Genomic DNA, 10,704 nt, shown 5'->3' on the forward strand with positions numbered 1-10,704 from the left:
CACTCCCTGTTCACTCCCCTCAGGGTTAATGGTTGGTGTTACAACTGTTGTCTTTTGAGAAACAACAGAGGTGGTTTTCTTTGTCTTTGATTTTGAAAGTTTAGTTTTGGTGACCTTGGTAGAAATCTGTTGGGGCATTGTCACAGATTTCATGGCCACACTAGAAGATAAAGAAATAGAGGGGTTGGAAGAAGTAGGAGTTGTAGAAGCAATTACCTCACCTACCTGAGGTGCATTCATGATTGGTAAATATACCAATGGCACACTGCTGTTGAGATCCATTCTCAATAAATCTGCAAGAACTCTTTTCTCTTGTGCCCAGCACTTGAGTTTATTATTCTCATTGATTATGACCAAACCTTCAGCAACATGGTTAGCCAATAACATAAAGAATCTAGCATAATAGATGTTATTAGGTCTATTAGCTTTGTTACCTAATCTAGTACCCAATTCTAGCATCACATAGTTGCTAAAGTTAAAATACCTATCAGAAACAAGCATATAGAGCATATTAACAAGAGATGAAGTTATGGCATCAAAATTACTAATTTTCCCAGAGAAAACCTTTATAAAGGCATCCCCAAGAAAACTCCATTCTTTCCTAAGGCTTTTTCTTCTAATACTCCCTAAACTAGCAGAGTTAAGAGAATAACCTATGGAATCTAACATGCTGGATACATCATTATCAGTGTGTGGTGTCATGGCATTGTTCTCAGGTAATCTAAAACATGCTTGTAAATCATCACAGTTAATACAGTGATTTTTACCTTTGAGAGTGAAGGAGATAGTCATATCTATGGAGTTGAACTCAGCAGTTGTCCAAATCTCCTCAACTACTTCACAGTAAATCGTTGGGGCTTCCAGCATTGCATAGCTAAGTTTACAGTTTTTGATGAAGTCCATCATTTTGTGATAGTCTGAATGGGCTTCATTCTTTTCTACCAAAGCTATGAAATTGTTCTTCTCATAGATGAACCCAGATTGAGACATAATTTTCACGACTGGTGCCATTGTTGTGAGTAGAAATTGCAGAGAATAACTTGAAGGTTTTGCAGAGAGAAAATGGTAAATGCTTGAAATTTTAAGAAAGCGTAAAGTAAAAATGAAAAATCAGAAGGGCTTATATGCTTTCAAAAAAAAATTAGTAAAAGATTAATCAATAAGTATATGTTAGTGAATTTCAGCCGTTTAAGAATAAACTGTAAGTATTCTAACAACTACCTTTAAAACCAATACATACAGATGTATGTATGAGTATCAACGGTTAAGAAATTAGAATCAACGGCTGTGAAACACCTGAATCGACTGATGTGTCATTTCAACGGATAAGGCAAATTGTCATCCGTTGAAAGGTACTTCAGTTTTATCCGTTGACGGATAAAAATTCCAGAAATGTATTTGTCTTTCAACGGATAATGAACATCCGTTGACAGAACAATTTTGACTTTCAACGGATAGGGAACATCCGTTGATGGAATAATCTGTGTTAGAAGTCAAATTTGTTCTAGTGGCTAATACATTTCAGGCTTCAAATCAAATTGCAATAAAGACATGAATTTTAAGAGTAATTAAGCATACCTAGCTCACTTACCAATCTTGTGAATGTTGATTCATCAAGTGGCTTGGTAAATATGTCAGCAATTTGTTGTTCACTTGGAACAAAATGTAGTTCCACTGTACCATTCATGACATGCTCCCTAATGAAGTGGTACTTGATATCAATGTGCTTGGTTCTTGAGTGCTGTACAGGATTCTCTGTTATGGCTATGGCACTTGTGTTGTCACAAAAGATAGGAATTTTATCAACATGAAGTCCATGGTCAAGGAGTTGATTTCTCATCCATAACACTTGAGAGCAGCAACTTCCAGCAGCAATATATTCAGCCTCAGCTGTAGAAGTAGAGACTGAATTTTGCTTTTTGCTAAACCATGATACAAGCTTGTTTCCCAGGAATTGGCAGGAGCCTGTTGTACTTTTTCTGTCTATTTTGCAACCTGCATAGTCTGCATCTGAATAACCAATTAGATCAAAGCCAGATTCTCTAGGATACCAAATACCTAAATTTTGTGTACCCTTGAGATATCTGAAAATCCTTTTGATAGCTATTAAGTGAGACTCCCTAGGATCAGCTTGAAATCTAGCAAACAGACATGTAGCAAACATTATATCTGGTCTGCTAGCAGTTAAATATAAAAGTGAACCAACCATGCCTCTATAACTTGTAATGTCCACAGACCTTTCAGTCTTATTTAATTCAAGTTTGGTGGCAGTGGCCATGGGAGTTTTTGCAGATGAACATTCCATTAAGTCAAACTTCTTTAAAAGATCATGAATATATTTAGTTTGACTAATGAAAATTCCATTACTAACTTGTTTAATTTGTAAACCAAGAAAATAGGTTAGTTCTCCCATAAGGCTCATTTCATAATTACTTTGCATTAGCTTAGCAAACTTTTTACAAAGTTTATCATCTTTAGAACCAAATATTATGTCATCTACATAAATTTGAACAAGTATACTAGAGCCATTAACATTTCTAAAGAAGAGAGTCTTATCAACAGTACCTCTAGTGAAGTGATTCTCCAAAAGAAATTTTGATAAGGTTTCATACCAGGCTCTAGGTGCTTGCTTCAGTCCATAGAGTGCTTTCAACAGATAATACACATAGTCTGGAAAATTTGGATCTTCAAATCCTGGAGGTTGACTTACATAGACATCTTCCTCTAATTTCCCATTAAGAAATGCACTCTTGACATCCATTTGATAGACTTTGAAATTGGCATGGGCTGCATAGGCTAGAAAAATTCTGATGGCTTCAAGTCTTGCAACAGGAGCATATGTCTCATCAAAATCTATTCCCTCTTGCTGAGAATAGCCTTTAGCAACCAATCTGGCTTTATTCCTTATGATAATGCCATTTTCATCCATCTTGTTTCTGAATACCCATTTTGTGTCAATAGGAATCTTGTTCTTTGGTTTGGGTACCAGCTTCCAAACTTGGTTTCTCTCAAATTGGTTTAGCTCTTCCTGCATAGCTAATATCCAATCTGGATCCAATAAGGCTTCTTCCACTTTCTTAGGTTCCTCCTGAGATAGAAAACTACTATACAGACATTCATCTTGAGTAGCTCTTCTTGTTTGCACTTTAGATGATGCATCACCAATGATCAGTTCAAAGGGATGATTCTTGGTCCATTTCCTTTGAAGTGGAAGATGAGCTCTAGATGAGGTGGCCTCAGTATTGTCATGATGTGAGACAGAGTGTTGACTAGTTGAAACTCCCCCTGAGTTGTTGGTCCTTTGCAGGGTACTTGGAGTTCTATCAACTGATGATGTAAATCGATTATCCGTTGATGAGATATGATCAACGGATGCTTCATTTTGTACTTCAACGGATGATGCACTATGTCTTTCAACGGATACTGCATTGCCTCTATCAATGGATGCAGTATTTTGTGCATTATCCAAGGGCATGTTTTGAATCCCTTTTGAAGTGTCATCTCCATCAATCTCCTCTTCACTATCATCACAATATATCTCAATGTTGTCAAATTTGAGTCTCTCATATTGTCCCTCATCTGTTAGTCCATCAATCTTTTTGTCATCAAACACAACATGCACAGATTCCATAACAATGTTGGTTCTTAGATTGTAGACCCTATAAGATTTTCCAGCTGAATAACCAACAAATATCCCTTCATCAACCTTTGCATCAAACTTCCCTTTATGGTCAGATTGATTCCTTAGTATAAAGCATTTACATCCAAAGACATGAAGAAAGTTTAGAGTTGGTTTTCTTCTCTTGAACAACTGATAAGGAGTCATGCCTTTAGCTTGATTGATCAAAGAGATATTTTGAGTGAAACAGGCACAATTAACAGCTTCAGCCCAGAAATATGTTGGTAACTTTGATTCTTCAAGCATTGTTCTGGCAGCCTCAATTAAAGATCTGTTCTTTCTTTCAACTACCCCATTTTGCTGAGGTGTTCTTGGAGCTGAGAACTCATGCATGATTCCATTTTCTTCACAGAACAGCCTCATTGATAAATTCTTGAACTCAGTTCCATTGTCACTCCTGATATTCCTAACCTTCAAGTCAGGATGATTATTGATTTGCCTGATGTGATTGATAATGATTTCACTTGCTTCATCCTTTGATCCAAGAAAATAGACCCATGAAAACTTTGAGAAATCATCTACAATCACTAAGCAATATCTTTTTCTTGCAATTGACAATACATTGACTGGTCCAAACAAATCCATATGTAGCAGCTGTAATGGTTCATCAATCGTTGTTTCAAGCTTCTTCTTGAATGATGCTTTCCTTTGTTTGCCTTTCTGACAAGCATCACACAGACCATCCCTTGAGAATTTAACAAGAGGAATTCCTCTTACTAAGTCCTTTTTGACTAGATCATTCATTGTCTTGAAATTCAAATGGGATAGCTTCTTGTGCCATAGCCAACTTTCAACTGTACTTGCCTTGCTGAAGAGACAAGTAATAGATTCTGCATCTGTAGAGTTGAAGTCAGCTATGTACACATTCCCTTTTCTAACTCCTGTTAGAACCACTTTGTTGTCTTTCTTACTAGTGACAACACAGGCTTCAGAATTGAAGGAAACTGTATTCCCTTTATCACATAGTTGACTGATGCTCAGTAAGTTATGTTTGAGACCATCAACTAATGCAACTTCATCAATGATGACATTCCTTGTTGAAATCAAGCCATATCCCATAGTAAACCCTTTGCTGTCATCTCCAAAGGTTATGCTAGGGTCAGCTCTTTCCTTAAACTCTGTGAGCAGGGAGAAATCTCCTGTCATGTGTCTTGAACAGCCACTGTCCAAGTACCATAGATTTCTTCTATTTCCCTGCACACCACAAAATCAATCAATTTGATTTTGGTACCCAAGTTTCCTTGGGTCCATTCTTGTTAGCCTTTCTCCTAGACTTCATTCCTCCTGCATCTCAAGACTTAGGTAACTTTGAGTCAACCTTGGTCTTGGATAGGGTTAGTCACAGAATCATTTAGCACATTTGGAATATGATAAGGCATGGATTTTGCATACATGTTATTCCACATAGGCATATTGTATGGCATTTGAGGCATACTAAATGCAGCTAGATAAGGATTGTTAAAATATGGCATGTTTGCAAAATGTGCATAAGGATTCTGTTGAGACATGGTAGGCATAGCATGTAGAGGTGATGCAGACATGTTAGGCATGGAAGAGGGTACAGTTATGGGGGTTTTCTTAATAGATTTGCAATTAGCAGATAGATGATTAACACTACTACAATGCACACAGCTTTTTCTAGGAGCATACCTATCAGGTGTGTAATTGTTATGTTTGTTAACACCTACCTTCCCATTTCTGTTAGATTTTCTTTTAGTTTCCTTTTTATCCTCAACCATCTTGAGCCTATTATTTAACTGTTCTAAGGTCATGTGCCCTATATTCACCTTACTGACATCTTTGGATGTGCTTGCTTCTTCTTTAACAAAGTTCTTGGAAGTTGAACCAAACTTTTTGTTGAGTTTCTTTAGATTTTCACTATTAGAAACATCTGCCTGTCTTAATTGAGGAACCTTCAACGGATGCTCATTTTCTTCCTTCAACGGATAACCTTCATCATCCGTTGATTCCACATCCGTTGACAGCCCATCAATTAATTCCAGTTTCTTTTTATTTTTATCCCAGGCAGTTTCACAGAATGATTCAATTCCTTGGACCTTGGCAATTTGAGCACTAACATCCCTAGATGTTTTCCAGGCTTTAATCACCTCTTGCTCTCTCTCTAATTGATTAGAAAGTATTTCTACTTTCTTAATAGATTCAGCTAGTTCATTCTCAACAGATATACGATGCAGCTTGGTTTTCTCTAGGTCAATCAACTTATCTTCTAACATAGCATTTCTATTACTTAAAAACAGATTGTTCTCTTTAATCCTACTATTTTCTTTAGCAAGAGATTTAAGAGACACACGCAAATCATACAATTCAGTAAACATGTCATTAAAAGCATCATTGCACTCTTCTTTAGTAAGCTGTGTTACATCAGTAGTGATTACCTGAGTTGTTACCTGATTGCTTGATGAACTAACTTCATTTTCCTCAGAATCAGCCATGAGAGCTAAGTTGACATACTCCACATCTTCATCAGCTGCCCAATCTTTTTCTTGAGTAATGAAAGCCCTTTCCTTTTGCTTGAGTAGATCAAAATATTTCTTCTTGTAATCTACTTGGTCAAATTTGTTCTTTTCAGAAGTTGGCTTTCTGCACTCACTTGCAAAGTGTCCACTTATACCACAATTGAAACACTTGAACTTTGATTTGTCCACCATGTTCTTATGAGGTTTAGTGGCTCTAGTGTTTTTCTTAAACTTCATCTTTGCAAATCTCCTGGACAGAAATGCAAGATGCTCATCAACACTATCAGAGTCATCTTGACTGGAGTTGTCTTCATTCTCAGCAACTTGCTCTTTTCCTTTGCTTGATTCCTGATATCTTGTACCATCTTTGGAATTTGATGTAGATCTCACAGTTTCTTGTCTGCATTCCCTCTCATTTTCAGCTACCAATGCAACTGAACTTCCTTTCTTTCTCCCCTTCTCCAATACCTCATCCTGTTCCAACTCTAGTTCATAAGTCTTCAAGATTCCATATAATCTTTCAAGAGTGAAGTCCTTATAATCCTGAGAGTTTCTTAAGGAGACAGTCATGGGTTTCCATTCCTTTGGCAAGGATCTTAAGAATTTAAGATTTGAATCCTTCACTTGGTACACTCTACCATACAGCTTCAATCCATTCAACAGCTTTTGGAATCTGTTAAATGTGTCATTTAAAGATTCATTTTCTTCAAAATGAAAATACTCATACTGTTGAATGAGAAGTTGCATCTTGTTCTCTTTTACTTGTTCTGTACCTTCACACAGCAGCTGAACTGTGTCCCAAACCTCTTTGGCAGTTGAGCAATTTATCACATTATCAAACATATCCTTGTCAAGACCATTAAACAAAATGTTCATAGCCTTCTTATCCTTGTGGACTTCTTCTGTGTCTTCCATTGTCCATTCTGCTCTAGGTTTTGGAATGGATTGGCCAACAGCAATTGTGGCCGTAGCAACTGTGGCTACTTTGTGGGGAATGTGAGGACCATTCTCAATGCAGTTTACATAACCTTCATCTTGGGAGAGTAGATGAAGGTGCATTTTCACCTTCCAATGGTGATAACTGTCTTTGTCAAGAACTGGGATCTTTACTCCAATATCCTTCTTACTCATCTTTGTTAGTTTCCAAGATCTTTAAACTCTTTGTTTGTCAAGAGCCTGCTCTGATACCAATTGTTATTCTAGTGAACTAACAATGAGATTTACAGAAGGGGGGTTGAATGTAAATCTCAAAACTTTTTCAAGTTTTGAGCAGTTTATAAAGACTGTGTGTTCAAGATGAACAAGTGTGTGAATTGCTTTAAGCTGATACAGACATATATATATTCAAACACAAATGTAAAGAACACAATAAACCTTTAAAAACTTTTCTGGTGGATTTGTTGTTCCACCAGAGATGGTATTTCAGAAATTCTGTGATCTAAGAATTTGATCACAGCTGCATCCTAGTACAAACTAGATAATTTTTCTCTCAAGATTTTTCTAAACAGCTCTGGAAAAATTCTTATCTAATTACTAGCTACTACTTGGTTTATATATTACCAAGTTTACAAGTGAAGACAATGATATAATAAAATAATAAAGTAAGATCTCCACTTGTTTCTTCTCCAGTTCACTCCAGTACTTTGTTGACTTAATGTCTCTTTATACTAGAGTAGAACGGCTGCTTTTTCTGATGTTCCTGAAATTAGGCTTCCACATTTCAGTTATCTCTGTTCACCCACGTGCCTCTGTTTGTAGGTATAACTACCACTTATCAACGGTTAATCAGAACATCCGTTGAAGCTTTCATCCGTTGATACACTCATCCGTTGAAGGATGTTATCCGTTGAAGCTTTCATCCATTGATGCTCTCATCCGTTGAAGGATGTTATCCGTTGAAGCTTTAGAGACATCCGTTGAAGCTTAGCTTCTCATCCGTTGAAGGTCTTTAAGTCATCCGTTGATACCACTTCATTTATACAAAATTACAAGGCATGAAATATTTACAATTGGCCTTCCTATCTGTATATCTTCTAGTAGTCAACATGACTCATAGTTTCTCTCAACTTCTAAGAATTACATCTTAAATACAGAGACTGAAATATGCTACAACACTAGACTTATTTCTTAGTAAAGCTACACCATCAACGGATAGCCAAAGTGGTCTTATCCGTTGAGGCTACAGACACTGAATTTCTACTTAAGTGTTTTGTTAAACATATCATCAAACTAATGCACATATATTCCTAACAACAACATTCACTTGGTAGTGATTAAGAAAAAAATACTAGATCAACAAAAGAGTCATTAAATTAGCTGACTGATACTAAGATCAATAATAATATACGGCATTTGGTTCGTATCACGATAACCGAATGAAATTCAGAAAAAAATAATGCCTGAAAGGAAGGGAATGATCATAAATTATTTTATCTATTTGATTCTGATCCAAAAACGGAATGAAAATTTACGTAAATTTTTTATGGAATTACACGAATTTAAAAAATTCAAATATATTTATATTTATAACAATATAATTTATTTAAATTTAATTTATTTTTTATAATTTAATATATAAATTATAATTGAAAATGAAAAAAAATTGTGAAGGTAAAAGAAATATCTAGTAGGAGGTAGAGAATGTGGATTGAGTAAAAGTAGGTAAATCTAAAACTAAAAAGGAGAAAAGAGAATGATTATTTTTATAAAATAAATAAATGAATCAAATTGTTTCTCTTTTTCTTTATTACCCGGACTAAACAGCCCCTGAGTTCTAAACCTAGATTTGGACGTAATTCATTGTTTGAATTCTTTTGTCCACCTTCTCACTGTTGGTGTTGATCACTATTTTCACTCATACCTGTTTTACTACTTTGTTTTCTGTAAGTTAATTTATATTTCAAACAATTGGCACTAGTAAACTGGTACTGATAATTTATGAATTTAGGGCAATTAAGATCGGCTAAAATATATAATAACTATAACCAAACAAGCATACCTTGTTTAGTGCTCCATGCATTCTTGGCCACAAATATCAAAAATCTCGCTCATTAAATAAAAATGTACTTTGATACTCTTTTATGTCAAGTAAACGCGCACATCTAAGAGTCTAATTCCTAACCCTCTAACTTTTTTTCTATAAAATAAGAATTTAACTATTGTACCGATAGCTCTATCTATTGATACTTGAATAGCTCTATCTATCTATAAGTTGGCATAATTTTAATCTAGGCTAAATAAAATAGGGAATGACGAGCAAGAGTATCTCTAACGGTAAGAAAATTCAAATTAACTTTGTAGGAGAAGGAGGATCCAGGAAGGCGGTACAAGAAAGAAGGTTTAGGGAGGATCAAAGTGGGAAATGAAATCACATTCTGAGGAACTTTGTGTGAGCTTATAAGGATTTGATGGATAGAAAGACAAGGGATGATTTTTTTTAGGGGGACAGACAAGCGATTTTAGATGCACTTATTCAAATTTATTGAATAAGCCTGAAGCTTAGAGGTAGATCGGACTAGAAGGAGAAGGGGAAGATACCTTTGACTAAAGAGGGGTAAGCTTGATCTTATGCACAAGTGGTAGATCTCTCCAAGAATGTAATAAATAAGAAATAAATGAAAGACAATCAAAAGGATGAAAGATGGAAAATAGTGCAAAGGAAGAAGGTAAATCTAAGGTAAATATTTAGTCAAACTTCACTATATTCGTATACAATATTCCTAAGAATAGTAAAACATGTGAAGTTTGGGATTGATTCAAAGGTACAATGAAGGTGTTTAATATAATTTTGTCTGGGAAAAGAGATAAGAATAAGAAGAGATTTGGATTTGTGACAACAACACATAACTGGAGGTAGGAACAATTATTCTAAATGCAAAAAGAGAAGGGGGTTAAGATCCAAGATAAGAATGAGTATTAATAGTAAGATGGAAGGAGCTGTGCAAGATTATAGGTTGGGCTTTAAAGCTCAAATGGTTAAGGTGGGTAGTTCGTCGGAAAAAAGAATTCTGGTGATCACTAAGTATTAAGCAAATATCTGAAAAACATCAAGGTTTGAAAAACTCAGGAGAATAACATGGAGCTTCAGAGAATTTCAGGGGAGAAGGCTCAGAGTTTCAAAAGAGATAAATCACTACGTATGGAGATGTTTGAATATATTGAAGCAGTTATTGATGAAGAAATTGAAGCAAGATTATTCGAATCGAAGGTTATTTTTTCAAACAAGTAAGCGTGTACTAGACCTCTTCAGGAAAAGTTAAGATTGGAGAGAATAAAGGATATCAATGTAAATGGATTAACGTCAATGAATTTTTTTTTAACTAATTAGAGCGAGGGACAGTGGGAAGATATTGAGACTGATATTTTTAAGAAGTGGTTAAAAAGTTAGAAATTTTGTTGAAGAAGACTTAATTGTACCAAGAACATCTTGGTTACAGACTACTGGTATACCAATGAATGCCTGGTTGGAAGAAAACTTAAAAGGGTACACAATGTGGATGGGGGATTGGATAACATAGACTTATCAAAAGGATGGTGAGAGTGAATTTT

This window comes from Apium graveolens, chromosome 11, assembly GCF_009905375.1.
Source record: "Apium graveolens cultivar Ventura chromosome 11, ASM990537v1, whole genome shotgun sequence".
NCBI lineage: Eukaryota > Viridiplantae > Streptophyta > Magnoliopsida > Apiales > Apiaceae > Apium > Apium graveolens.